This window comes from Oculina patagonica, chromosome 5 (genome assembly GCF_052425735.1).
Source record: "Oculina patagonica isolate OP01 chromosome 5, crgOcupat, whole genome shotgun sequence".
Lineage (NCBI taxonomy): Eukaryota > Metazoa > Cnidaria > Anthozoa > Scleractinia > Oculinidae > Oculina > Oculina patagonica.
This window is the reverse complement of record NC_135762.1, coordinates 18,628,096-18,642,882: the sequence shown is the minus strand read 5'-3', so window position 1 is coordinate 18,642,882 and position 14,787 is coordinate 18,628,096.

The following is a 14,787-nucleotide window of genomic DNA, read 5'->3' as shown; positions in this document are numbered from 1 at the left end:
GAAATACCAGGGGTGGAACAAGGATTTTTCTTAGGAGAGGGTGTGTCTGATTGGTCATCTCAGGGGGGAAGGGGTGCACCCCCTTACCCTCCCCTAGATCTGCCCTTGGATACATTAACAGATGGGGTTTACCATGAGCAATAAGACTAGACAATTTGTTTCCATTTTGGTGATGGGCTCGCCTTAGCTGAGCCATGAATTCACCACTACACTTGCCTGTTTATGTAATATGCTAATAAAAAATGGTCAATGTCCATGTGGCCCCTTACTGGAAGCAGTTTTAGATGACATGTGGTACGAGTTGTTATAAACTATTTTAAGTTTATAAACTGACTTGGCCCTTAGTTTGACACCATAAGAAATATTACCTCCAAATCAAACGTTCCTTGCCATGTTATCAAGTCAAGTGAGCAGATACCTTTGATCGTTTCTTTAAATTGGGTTCCCGCTTCTATTAATTGGTTTCCTTCGTGTCGTCTGAAGTTTGATCGGTTTAAAATTGAAACTGTAAACCGATAATTTATCCTTTTTTTTTCTTTCCACTTTGGCATCTATCAATACCTACCGGTATCAATGCGTTTCCAACGAATTGCGTGTAACGATGTTTGCGGTTTTAATAAAAAATGTGTTTACGTTCATATCGATTTCAATAGCTTCCAAGTTAAGCGGGTTATATTTCTACTACATTCATTACTATTTCAACATTTCGAATTAAAAAGATATTGAAAACCATTAAACAAACTCTTGGTTTAAAATCCACAAGTATATCACCATCTTTTTTGTTCTCCTCCTTTGAAATAGTTGCCAAGGTTTTCTTGCTTCTTGTCTATTTACATTTGGCATAAGATCTAATTAGTCGTGTAGATAAGTTGTTTACAATAAGTCAGCGACTGCAGCTTTGGAATTAATTGTCCACCGAACATTTCCTCACCTTCAGTCACTTCTTTTATCGATGCAAAGTTTTTTTTGCCTTATTTGTTCAATTTTATTTACTTTAGTCGCTAAAGAAGTGTGTGATATTATTTCAGTTCATCCACGTACGCGAATGCAAACAAAGCGTAATCGCAGTGATTGTATAAACTTCAATGGTGCGATTTAGCGCTGTCGCCATTGTCAACTTTAAAGATAGAGAACTCCGATATCTCCAAATATCTCCAGCTAAATTTTTGTTATGTTCTAAAATATCTAATAGGCTTTACATATATGTAAAATTTAGAGATGGGTTTTGGTGTGCTTTTTTAAACGAAGCAGATGAAGACCGGCTGGTCGCGATTTTATTGCGCACCACAAATTGAGAGCCGCCAAATTCGTCGCCAATTTTACAATATTTTCAACATCAAAGCGTATGATTTTATTAAAGATGAAAACTCAGGTTGTTTCTGACTGAAAATATCGTGTTATATAAATATTTCGAGAAACTGGAGACTCGTAAAATGAACAACAATACACAATTTCCGGTTACGCGGCGACAACTTTTTTCATCGCCATGTTGGCGCCGGAAGAGCGGAAAAAGCGCTCGTGCCAGTCCTACTCCGCATCACACATTGCACAAAGCGCGGACCGCTCGTTTCATCGCCCAGCCTTCTCCCGCCCTGCTTAATCGCGGCGCGATCGCGCCAATCGCGGCGGCCAAAAACGCGCCGCGATTCGCGCGGTAAAATTTTTACAAGGGAATTAAATACACCTTATTCGACTGTTCGGTGGGAGGCGCGGTGGCCTAATGGTTAGCGCGCTTGCCTCCGAGTCGAACGGCCCGCGTTCGAGGCCTGGCCGGGGCGCTGCGTTGTGTTCTTGGGCAAGACACTTTACTCTCACAGTGCCTCTCTCCACCCAGGTGTATAAATGGGTACCGGCGAATTTACTACTGGGGGGTAACCATGCGACGGACTAGCATCCCATCCAGGGGGGAGTAGCAATACTCTCAGTCGCTTAATTCTACGGAAACCGGGATAAGCTCCGGCCTCTATGGGCCACTATTATTATTCCACTAATTTATCCACTTTGTTTGAGTCAGAATTCCGTAAGTTTGGCGGCCCGTATTTTTGCCCTGTTCTACTGTGTAATAACGTGGCATATTTTGCGCATTCTTTTGCCCTAATATGGTAAAATGGCGCAATAGTGGAATAATGAATGTAAAAGAACACATGCAAGTGATTTTCTATATGGGGTCTCTGTGGTGCATACTGGTCAAATTATTAATAGCAGCAAAATCATGAATTTCCCGTTTTCCTTCCCTTTAACCTAATGATAAGGCAAAACCTGAGTTAAATCTGTTTTAGCACCACAATTTACACTGATATAGTTTTAATACCACCTTGAAAATTGAAATATATCCAGTGAAAATGATTGGAATTTTTTTCAAATTTGGAACAGAACACTCACTATTCTATGGGTATTTTTTTAAAGAACAGTTCATCCTCTGGCTGGTGTTAAAACTGCGATTGTGGTCTGCATGTAATCTTTCCTTCAGCCGGTCCCGACGGTGTCCGTCTTAGAGAGAGTTGAATGTATAGCATAGCAACCGACCTAGTTCCTCATTCTGAAATACCACTGACTTTTGGTAAATGCGTGAATTTAAGCGTCATCATTCTTGTGTCCTCATGCATATTTTGTCCCCAAATCGATATTTCTGTAAAATAAGGGCACTAAGAAACATGACAAGAAAAAAATCCGGGGAAACAAAAATCCTAAATTTTGCCTGGGCAAGTACCTTAAGGGGATACAAAATATTTGAACATGGAGTTGAACATGATGATTGTACATTATTTTCATTATTGTTTGGGTAAGTGCTTGTGGATGATCTGGCAACCACTTCAATGCTGCTGAAGTTTGCTTGGTGGCGGGGTAGATAACTGTGCGCCTTGGTTATGAGAGCCAGAAAGGGACAGTTGACACATGTACATGTACTTGTACTTGTAAGGTGAACAACAAACAACTGCGCAGCTGCCATGGATCATCTACAGTTCCACCCTCTTCAGGTTAGATTCTCTTCAGCTCAAGCGGCCAGGTCATCCCCCTTTTTCCCAGCAAGATCTCTCTGGGCCTTTTCACAAGCATTGCAACAAAGTCACTCATCAAGTTCCTCAGTTTCGGCAAGAAACATGGCATCGGGCACAACTTTGCTGGACTCCACCGCCAGTAATTCACTGCTATCTTCCTCTGTAGGCCTTACCAGGGGTAAAACTGTTGTGCTCTCTTTTATTTCAACCTACTGCATGTTGGCAATTCTTTTCTCCCTTCACCATCTTTGTTTGGCTCCCTTGGTGCCTCCAACGGAGTGCCGTATGCCTTCCTACTTAGCTCTTCCTTGGCCCTTGGTTCCTGGGGCCACTTTGTCCTTGAACAGGCTGTTCATGGTTGGCCTGGGTTATTCACTGATCCCTGAGAAGCTGGTGACTAAGATCAGGTTGGGGCAGTTCGTCGATCTTGCCGACTTGCTTGCAGAGAATTTAAAAGCCCAGGAAACAGTCCCAATCTTACTTTGATGACAAACTTCTTGTTACTTCCTCCAAGAAAAGGGTTCAAGGAATTACTGACATTGTGTACTCATGGATCTTCCGCAGTGCTCATCCTTCCAGATGGCAGACATGACGAAATATAAGGTTGTAACCCTTAAGACTTCAGGCCAATTCTTTGGCAAGGCTTGGCTTCATTATGACATTTCATTTCCAAAGGATGTAACCACGTCAGGTTTGGTAGATTGGTCACGCATTAACCTCGACTTGTACAACTTCCACACCTGTGCGTCACCAAAGTCCCAGATGAGCCAGGTGTCCACCACTTCAGTTTTATGTTCAAGCTCAGTGGCCATTTCATCCAATTTTTGCCAATCATAGAATGATGGCACATGTCACTGTGAAGGAGACCACTAGCAAGGGAAAAGACTCAGGAAGAGCGGTGAAAACTGACAAAACACTTTACTCCTGGGCAAACAACGTTCCACCGGCCAACGCAAAAACACACCTGAATCTGGGAGCACATGGAGGCCTGGCACATGGGCATTTCCATAACGCCACTGGCCATGGGGGAATGTGACACTCTTTGTTGTTAACTCTGTTAAATTGCATTTATCTGCATGAAAAGCCAGCAATAGACACAAAATCACCTGAATATCTTTCTGAAAAATTCTCAACAAGTCCAAATACCACCAAAAATTTCCAAAAAAATATTGAAAACCCAAAATTTCTCTAGTAAATTGAATTTTCGGTAACATACACAGCTGGCAAAAAAAACATGGCCATTTTGTTCGCCCAAAATAGCCTCTTGCACCTTATTTTGACTATCACTCAGAAGACTGGAGGCAAAGGAACAGTGCTATTTTTAGGTGAATGAACAACATTCATTGCTATAAATCAGTTCATAAGAGTGCTGTTACATTGATTAATTTACAGAAAACCTCTGGCTCTTGCTCTCAGGATTAGAAACCTCAAATTGCAAAAGTTCTCCAAAAAGATCAGTCATCTAGATTTATCTCATGTTGTTAGATGTCTCAAAATAAGAATTCCTCAGAAATTGAAAACACAGTTGACACCAGAAAAATTAATTAAACCACAACAGCAACAGCAAGGAGAATGTTGCCAAACAAAATGTCTTATTAGCAACAACAATCCTCATGTGTACCGTACTTAAATTTATGCATCTTTTTCCAAACATTTAGATGAAAATTTTATTTCCACAACAAAAACAAAAGAACTTCTGGTATTAAAAATCACCAATCAGAACAAACAATGCTATTATTTGGCAAAGACATGCAACCACATTAAAGATTTAAAACGATGGCAAAATAATATTCAGCTGGAAACATTTTGGCAAAGCCAGAAATATGTTGTTCAATCTTTCTCTTGTCTGCCAAGTAAGTACGGTAAAACTCAGATAGAGATCTGGCTACAATGCTAATTTCAAAGGCTGCAATTTAAATTTCATCCCTTACCATATACTGAGAGATCTGAGGGGTTTCCCAAGTTTTCTAGGTTCTAGCCCCCGCACTAGCTATGCACCAGCTGACCGCATATAATTTATTGGGTTCCTGACCACCTACATGTACCAGCAGACCGGGTGTTAAGAATTCAAAATGGCCACAAAATTAATAAGACGCAACAACAGGTAAAATTTTATCTCTTTGTGTATCCTCTTTTCTGATGTGAGAACCCCTTGTAACAAAACTTGATATGCTTTTGCACAGCATGCAAAAGATAAGAAACATCATTTATCTTTTGCATACAAAATCGGTTAATATATAATAAGTGCATAAAAAATTAAAATAGAGATTTAGAAAACGATTTTATAATGAAATTAAACGCTAAAATATTGTTAAAATTCATTTTAAAACTTTAAAAACTTTAAAAAAGTAGACGACGTTTCGGCGCTACTCTACGCCATTATCAAGTCAAAAGAAGTGATAGTTAAAATAAGTACAGGAAATCGTATGAACGCGAGTGCATTACGTGATTTATGGGCACGAGTGATGTACGGCTCGGGCAATTTTGAGAACTTTTAAAACATCACGAGTGACCATAAATCACGTAATGCACGAGCAAGTTCATACGATTTTTTATTTATTATGTACTCAACAAAAATTACTGCGTCGCGCTATTTGCACACCATGCATACCACATGAAACGCTTCAATGGTTTCCCAAATGCTCACATGTTTTATTTGAACCAATCAAAAAATATCATGTTGTGACAAGGCAAATCAAGCGTGAAGTTTTGAAAAGTTTCTGAGAAAATATACACTTACAAGCTGAACTCAAAAAGCTAAATTTCAGTTGTTAAAAGTGACAAGAATACTGGTTCACTTATCTCTTTTCAAATGTTCCTGAATGTTTTTAATCTCAATCGGACTCACTAAATAGCATTCGGATTCACAGACTTAGGTGAAGTGCACTGTCCTTGAATCACATTAAATGTGACTTGGCAGTTGTGAAAATTGTTCACGGTGTAAGCATGGCTGCTTGTGTTCACCTGTTCACCTCTTGAAGTTGTAGCGGGAAAAGACGGCATTGCGGGTACACCTGCGAAACTGCTCGAAGCTGCTGACTGTGGAGGCATGCTGATAATGTTGGAGAGTTGTTGCTGTTCCTTCTCGCTACCTTCATCGTAGTCGTTAAGAGATTTCTCGCTTACGTGTCCAGTCACCTGGATTATCGACTGCCTCTCGACGCTTGCTGCCCTCAGTTTCTTCACAACCGTCTTCCTTGCGCTGTGGTTAGTCAATCTCTTCTTGCTTTTCTCCAGAGGTGTGTTCTTTACAACGCTCTTCATCATGTTGTCGATACTGTTTATGCCGAGGTTGCTGCTTCTTGTACCAAACATTTGTTTTGGGGTTTTCAATTATGGCAAGGTAAAAAGAACCTTTTTCTCGCAGCTCTTGAGGACGTCTACTGAGGTATTGCTTCAGCAACTCAACGGGACATCTCTGACGGCCAGTAGCGAACATTTTTGGCAGAACACTACGATGTTTTGTGTTAAGTCCTCCCTGCCTCGTTTTTGTAGGATTCTCTTTAAATGTTACGTACTCTGTGCCACTGTCGTCCACACAAAAACTAAAGTCCTCGACTTCCATTGAGTGGTGTTCCTGTCTTCCCCTCAGGCCAAAATGTTGAGTCAAGAGCCACCACATCGTCTGGGAAAGAACTCTTGGGCTGCAGTCACCGAGACTTTGTCCACTCCATAGCATTTCTTCTTCCTCGGTTGTCAGTGCGTTCGCGGCGTTGGGTCTTTTGCCTTTTCCTTGCTGTCGGAGACACTTCACTTTTCCTTCAAGTACCAATTTGGACTGGTGGAACTCTCGGTCTCTAATTATCAAGTACTTGTAGCCGTGTTCTTTAAAATAGCGGTCAAGGGCTGCCAGCATGGATTTTAAACTCTCAGGTTCGTATTCAAACCCGTCTTTTGTGCGTATTTCTGTGTAGAAGGTTTGCAACATCTCATCGAGTTGTTCATGCTCGTATTCTTCCATTTTTGGGTTTACTTTTCTCTCTGTTGCCCATGTTTGCCAAACATTCAACCAAGTCTGTGTAGCTTTCAACGTGTTTTTGTTTCTCGCATTTTCATTAAGTTGCTCGACGATATTTTGGTTTGACAAAGCAAACCGGCTGTCCGCCATTTTTTAATTTGGTCTTCAAATTTGGCACTTCCCCGGTGTTTCCATAGCAACTTCTGTATTGCACTCTATAACCCCAAATTATTTGCACTCTATAACCTATTTATGCATTCGTCATTGACCAATCAAAAACGCGGTATTTTGTTGAGTACATAATAAGAATATATATAACGTGAAACAATAAAAATAGTTGTGTGTCCTATGGGCATAATACGTAAAGTAAAACAATGGAAAAACTAAAAGTTCTAATTAAAAATAGGGAAGTGTCAAGTAAATAATTTGGCGCGGATAGAGTCACTCTCATCCTCGGAGACCCAGGGGCAGTTAGTGGGGCAAGAGAAACACGAAAAAGCGGGTAAAAAATAGTGCGAAACTGCCAGTTACATAAATCAGCATATAAAAGTTCTATTGACTGAAAGTGCCCCTGGGGAAAGATTCTTACCAGACCAGTTCAAAAAGCTCTCTGAATACTGCCTCGTGATTGGGCAGAAAAATCTTTTGTTTTCCCTTAATTTTGTATTATTCTGCCCAATCGGCGAACAGCTTGACTGCGGTCCTTTTGTTGTGTTCTCATGCAAACGAAGTATGTACACAAAGCCAGTTCGCTCGCTATATCTGTCTTGCTTTTTAGCGGAGAATTTGCTCGGGAAGGAAAAGTTTCGGCTAGTGCCTCCCCTGGTCGAAAACGTCGAAAGTTTGACGGCATGCCCGCCGAGAAACGGCGGATTCTTCAGATTGTGGTCGATCGCAGGAATCGTAACACTTGAATGCTGCTTGCGAGCTATTAAAGTTTGTGTGCGATATGCAGCTTGTTGCACTGCTATAAAAATGGATGTTTTTCAGATCTTTTATGGAAAGATTGATGACAGTTTGAGGCGAAACTTTTCCAAACAAGAGTATATTTTTCACGAACAAACCAGGCAGATGTGTCAAGCGGCCGATCGCGACTAGCTACGCGTGCAAAGCGTGCAGCAGCGATTCTAGCACTGGCTTTTGTGTACAAAAGGACCGAAGTCAAGCTGGTCGTCGATTGGGCAGAATAATACAAAGGGAAAACAAAAGATTTTTCTGCCCAATCACGAGGCAGTATTCAGAGAGCTTTTTGAACTGGTCTGGTAAGAATCTTTCCCCAGGGGCACTTTCAGTCAATAGAACTTTTATTCTGATTTATGTAACTGGCAGTTTCGCGCTATTTTTACCCGCTTTTTCGCTTTCTCTTGCCCCACAAACTGCCCCTGGGTCTCCGAGGATGAGTCACTCTGGGTGTTCAGGGAAGGATTAATGTCCCTGATGAACAGCATTTCATATACGAGGCAGTCAAACTTGCTTCTGCATTTCTTTAACACTTTGAAAAGGTGATTAATCTTTGCTGCTTTGCTGCCATGTTGTGCCTCAAGGTGTCTACCGATCGCAGAATAACGGTGCTCACTAATGCGTTGATGTAGGTGTCGGGCAGTAAACCCGACATAATTTGCATCGCACAAATCACATTGAAACAAGTAAACAACGCATTGTGTGTTCACGATCGGGGGCTTGTTTTCCTTTACGCACAAAATCTGTGACAGTTTTCTGCTGGTAAAGACGGGTTTGACATCGATGTTGATCTTGGATCCCAAAGAATGAATTTCTTTGCGGACGCGATTAGCTGATCGTTGATCTTAAACGGCAATGAAATGTAGACAGATGGCTCTGATGGGGTTGCGGCGTGTGGTTCTGTATTAGTTTCTTGCCTGAACTTGCGTATTGTGGAATCGACTAATACGTTCGGATAGTGTAGTTTTGAAAACATGGTGCGAACTGTTGCACTCTTTCGTGAAGGCTTCTTCGGTGGAGGATAAACGGTGCGCCCGATCAACCATTGTGTTTACCAGGCCTTTCTTGTATGTTTATCCTCCACCGAAGAAGCCTTCACGAAAGAGTGCAACAAGTTACGCACCATGTTTTCAAAACTACACTATCGGAACGTATTAGTCGATTCCACAATACGCAAGTTCAGGCAAGAAACTAATACAGAACCGCACGCCGCAACCCCATCAGAGCCATCTGTCTACATTTCATTGCCGTTTAAAGATCAACGATCAGCTAATCGCGTCCGCAAAGAAATTCATTCTCTGGGATCCAAGATCAACATCGATGTCAAACCCGTCTTTACCAGCAGAAAACTGTCACAGATTTTGTGCGTAAAGGAAAACAAGCCCCCGATCGTGAACACACAATGCGTTGTTTACTTGTTTCAATGTGATTTGTGCGATGCAAATTATGTCGGGTTTACTGCCCGACACCTACATCAACGCATTAGTGAGCACCGTTATTCTGCGATCGGTAGACACCTTGAGGCACAACATGGCAGCAAGGCAGCAAAGATTAATCACCTTTTCAGTGTTAAAGAAATGCAGAAGCAAGTTTGACTGCCTCGTATATGAAATGCTGTTCATCAGGGACATTAATCCTTCCCTGAACACCCAGAGTGACTCTATCCGCGCCAAATTATTTACTTGACACTTCCCTATTTTTAATTAGAACTTTTAGTTTTTCCATTGTTTTACTTTACGTATTATGCCCATAGGACACAAACTATTTTTATTGTTTCACGTTATTTTTCTTATTTTAACTATCACTTCTTTTGACTTGATAATGGCGTAGAGTAGCGCCGAAACGTCGTCTACTTTTTTAAAGTTTTTAAAGTTTTAAAATGAATTTTAACAATATTTTAGCGTTTAATTTCCCGCCCTGGGACGTGGGTAAGTACGTAGTGTAGTCATCATATAGTGGTTTGACTAAATTCTGTATAGGGATATTAATAGAGGGGATACAGAGCCCTACGTAGCTATACACGGCTATACATAGCTATATACGGCTATAAATAGCCGTACATAGCCCTACATAGCCCTACATAGCCCTACATAGCCCTACATAGCCCTACATAGCCCTACATAGCCCTACATAGCCCTACATAGACCTACATAGCCCTACATAGCCCTACATAACCGTACATAGCCCTACATAGCCCTACATAGCCCTACATAGCCGTACATAGCCCTACATAGCCCTACATAGCCCTACATAACCGTACATAGCCCTACATAGCCCTACATAGCCGTACATAGCCCTACATAGCCCTACATAGCTCTACATAGCCGTACATAGCCCTACATAGCCCTACATAGCCCTACATAGCCGTACATAGCCCTACATAGCCCTACATAACCGTACATAGCCCTACATAGCCCTACATAGCCCTACATAGCCCTACATAGCCCTACATAGCCCTACATAGACCTACATAGCCCTACATAGCCCTACATAACCGTACATAGCCCTACATAGCCCTACATAGCCCTACATAGCCGTACATAGCCCTACATAGCCCTACATAACCGTACATAGCCCTACATAGCCCTACATAGCCCTACATAGCCCTACATAGCCCTACATAGACCTACATAGCCCTACATAGCCCTACATAACCGTACATAGCCCTACATAGCCCTACATAGCCCTACATAGCCCTACATAGCCCTACATAGCCCTACATAACCGTACATAGCCCTACATAGCCCTACATAGCCGTACATAGCCCTACATAGCCCTACATAGCTCTACATAGCCCTACATAGCCCTACATAGCCCTACATAGCCCTACATAACCCTACATAACCGTACATAGCCCTACATAGCCCTACATAGCCGTACATAGCCGTACATAGCCCTACATAACCCTACATAGCCCTACATAGCCCTACATAGCCCTACATAGCCCTACATAACCGTACATAGCCCTACATAGCCCTACATAGCCCTACATAGCCCTACATAGCCCTACATAGCCCTACATAGCCCTACATAGCCGTACATAGCCGTACATAGCCCTACATAACCGCACATAGCCCTACATAGCCCTACATAGCCCTACATAGCCCTACATAGCCCTACATAGACCTACATAGCCCTACATAGCCCTACATAGCCGTACATAGCCCTACATAGCCGTACATAGCCCTACATAGCCCTACATAACCGTACATAGCCCTACAAAGCCCTACATAGCCCTACATAGCCGTACATAGCCCTACATAGCCCTACATAGCCCTACATAGCCCTACATAGCCGTACATAGCCCTACATAACCCTACATAGCCCTACAAAGCCCTACATAGCCCTACATAGCCGTACATAGCCCTACATAGCCCTACATAGCCCTACATAGCCGTATATAGCCCTACATAGCCGTACATAGCCCTACATAGCCCTACATAACCCTACCTAGCCCTACATAGCCCTACATAGCCCTACATAGCCCTACATAGCCCTACATAGCCCTACATAGCCCTACATAGCCCTACATAGCCCTACATAACCGTACATAGCCCTACATAGCCCTACATAGCCCTACATAGCCCTACATAGCCCTACATAGCCCTACATAACCCTACATAGCCCTACATAACCCTACATAGCCCTACATAGCTCTACATAGCCCTACATAGCCCTACATAGCCCTACATAGCCCTACATATGTGCATATGTGTTTCTAGTTGTCTTGGTAAGCTATTTTGTTCCATTCTGAATCAAAGATTATACTTATATTTTGAAGACAACAAGATTTTACATAATTCACAAATTGGCTTTCTGCCTGAAAACCGCACTGCAGACCATGTTTTTACCTTACGAACCCTAATAGATAAATATGTCCACTACCACAAAGAGAAAATCTATGCTTGCTTCGTAGATTTCCGCAAAGCTTTCGACTCCGTTTGGCACGAGGGATTATTTTATAAGTTACTCAAAGTGAACATAGGAGGAAATTTTTACAATTTAATTAAAAGCCTTTACTGCAACTCTTCATGCTCAATAAGAGTCGGAGAAAACAAAACACGATCTTCCGCATACTCACGAGGTGTACGTCAAGGGTGTATCCTAAGCCCCCTTTTATTTAATCTCTATATAAATAATTTGCCATATTTATTTGAAAACACTCTATCTGATCCATTTGTACTTCCAAATGGAACAAAAATAAACTCCCTGTTGTACGCAGATGATTTGATTATACTATCAAGATCCAAAGTTGGATTGCAGAACTGTTTAAACGTCCTTTCGTCCTATTGCGAAACGTGGATGCTAAAAATCAATCCAAAGAAAACAAAAATAATGATATTTCAAAAACGCCAAAGAAAGTCCATTGACATCAGCTTCAATATAGGCACTGAATCAATTGAAATTGTTCAAGAATACACGTATTTAGGAACACGTTTAACCCCAACGGGAAACTTTACTCTTGCACTCGAACACTTAAAAGAAAAAGCGATGCATGCCTTTTTTAGTATACGAAAACACTCAACCCTTAATAGACTTAGACCTAATACTGCATCCCAAATTTTTGACACAATGATATTTCCTATCTTAAGCTACAACAGTGAGATATGGGGGATGTACATGAAACAGAATTTTAAAACTTGGGATAGTTCCCCAATAGAAAAAATTCATCTCAAATTTTGTAAACGGTACTTAGAAGTAAACAATAAGGCCTCGAACATAGCTTGTAGAGCGGAACTTGGAAGATTACCTTTAATTATCCCAATTAACCAGAGAATTATGAAATACTTTGTCTATCTAAACAAGAAAGACAACGACTCAATTGTCAAACAATCTTTTCTTATGTCAAAGAACTTACACTCTATCAACAACTCCGGATTTTATTCCAATTTTTTGAATTTAATAGAACACTACCATCTCCCCAATTTCGACCCGGAATCTTTAGATAATTATAGAATTAAACGATACACAACCAATATGAAAGAGAAATATATATCTTTCTGGCGACATAGCCTAGAACACTCAAGGAAATAAGAATTTTTTAAAGTTTTTAAAAATGAATACGTTACATCTGATTATTTACAACAGTTAAGATATTTTAATGAAAGAAAAAATCTTGTGAAATTTAAATTAAGTAATCACAAACTTATGATTGAACTGGGTAGATATCAGACTGACCATATACCCAGAGCAAATAGATTATGTCCATTGTGCAAGTCAAATCAAGTAGAAAACGAAACACATTTCTTATTAGATTGTAGCAAATACTCTTCCCAAAGGCGGACATTCTTAAAACGAATCAATGAGATAGTACCTGACTTTGAAAGGAAAACAACCTCAGAAAACATTAAACTTCTTATGAACTCTAATGATTATCATGTTAATAAGCTAGTTATGAAGTTTATTTCTTCATGTATAAATTTACGTGATGCATTGTTATTATCAGGTGAAAGCGATGTAACTTAATCAAGTTTTAGTATGATATAATAGGATCGTTTTGTTACTTTTAGTTTAGATATGCTTTTGCAACACTGTAAACGGTAACGGTCATGCAAATAAAGCAATTTATTACTATTACTATTACATAGCCCTACATAACCGTACATAGCCCTACATAGCCCTACATAGCCCTACATAGCCCTACATAACTGTACATAGCCCTACATAGCCCTACATAGCCCTACATAACCCTACATAGCCCTACATAACCGTACATAGCCCTACATAGCCCTACATAGCCCTACATAACCGTACATAGCCCTACATAGCCCTACATAGCCCTACATAACCCTACATAGCCCTACATAGCCCTACATATAGCCCTACATAGCCCTACATAGCCCTACATAGCCCTACATAACCGTACATAGCCCTACATAGCCCTACATAGCCCTACATAGCCCTACATAGCCCTACATAACCCTACATAGCCCTACATAACCCTACATAGCCCTACATAGCCCTACATATAGCCCTACATAGCCCTACATAGCCCTACATAACCGTACATAGCCCTACATAACCCTACATAGCCGTACATAGCCCTACATAGCCCTACATAGCCCTACATAGCCGTACATACATAGCCCTACATAGCCCTACATAGCCCTACATAGCCCTACATAGCCCTACACAGCCCTACATAGCCCTACATAGCCCTACATAGCCCTACATAGCTATACATAGCCCTACATAGCTATACATAGCCCTACATAGCCCTACATAGTCCTACATAGTCCTACAGAGCCCTACTTAGCCCTACAGAGCCCTACATAGCCCTACATAGCCCTACACAGCCCTACATAGCCCTACATAGCCCTACATAGCCCTACATAGCTATACATAGCCCTACATAGCTATACATAGCCCTACATAGCTATACATAGCCCTACATAGCCCTACATAGCCCTACATAGTCCTACATAGTCCTACAGAGCCCTACTTAGCCCTACAGAGCCCTACAGAGCCCTACAGAGCCCTACATAGCCCTACACAGCCCTACATAGCCCTACATAGCCCTACATAGCTATACATAGCCCTACATAGCTATACATAGCCCTACATAGCCCTACATAGCCCTACATAGCCCTACACAGCCCTACATAGCCCTACATAGCCCTACATAGCTATACATAGCCCTACATAGCTATACATAGCCCTACATAGCCCTACATAGTCCTACATAGTCCTACAGAGCCCTACTTAGCCCTACAGAGCCCTACATAGCCGTACATAGCCCTACATAACCGTACATAGCCCTACATAGCCCTTAATAGCCCTACATAGCCCTACATAGCCGTACACAGCCCTACACAGCCCTACATAGTCCTACATAGCCCTACATAGCCCTACACAGCTATACATAGCCTT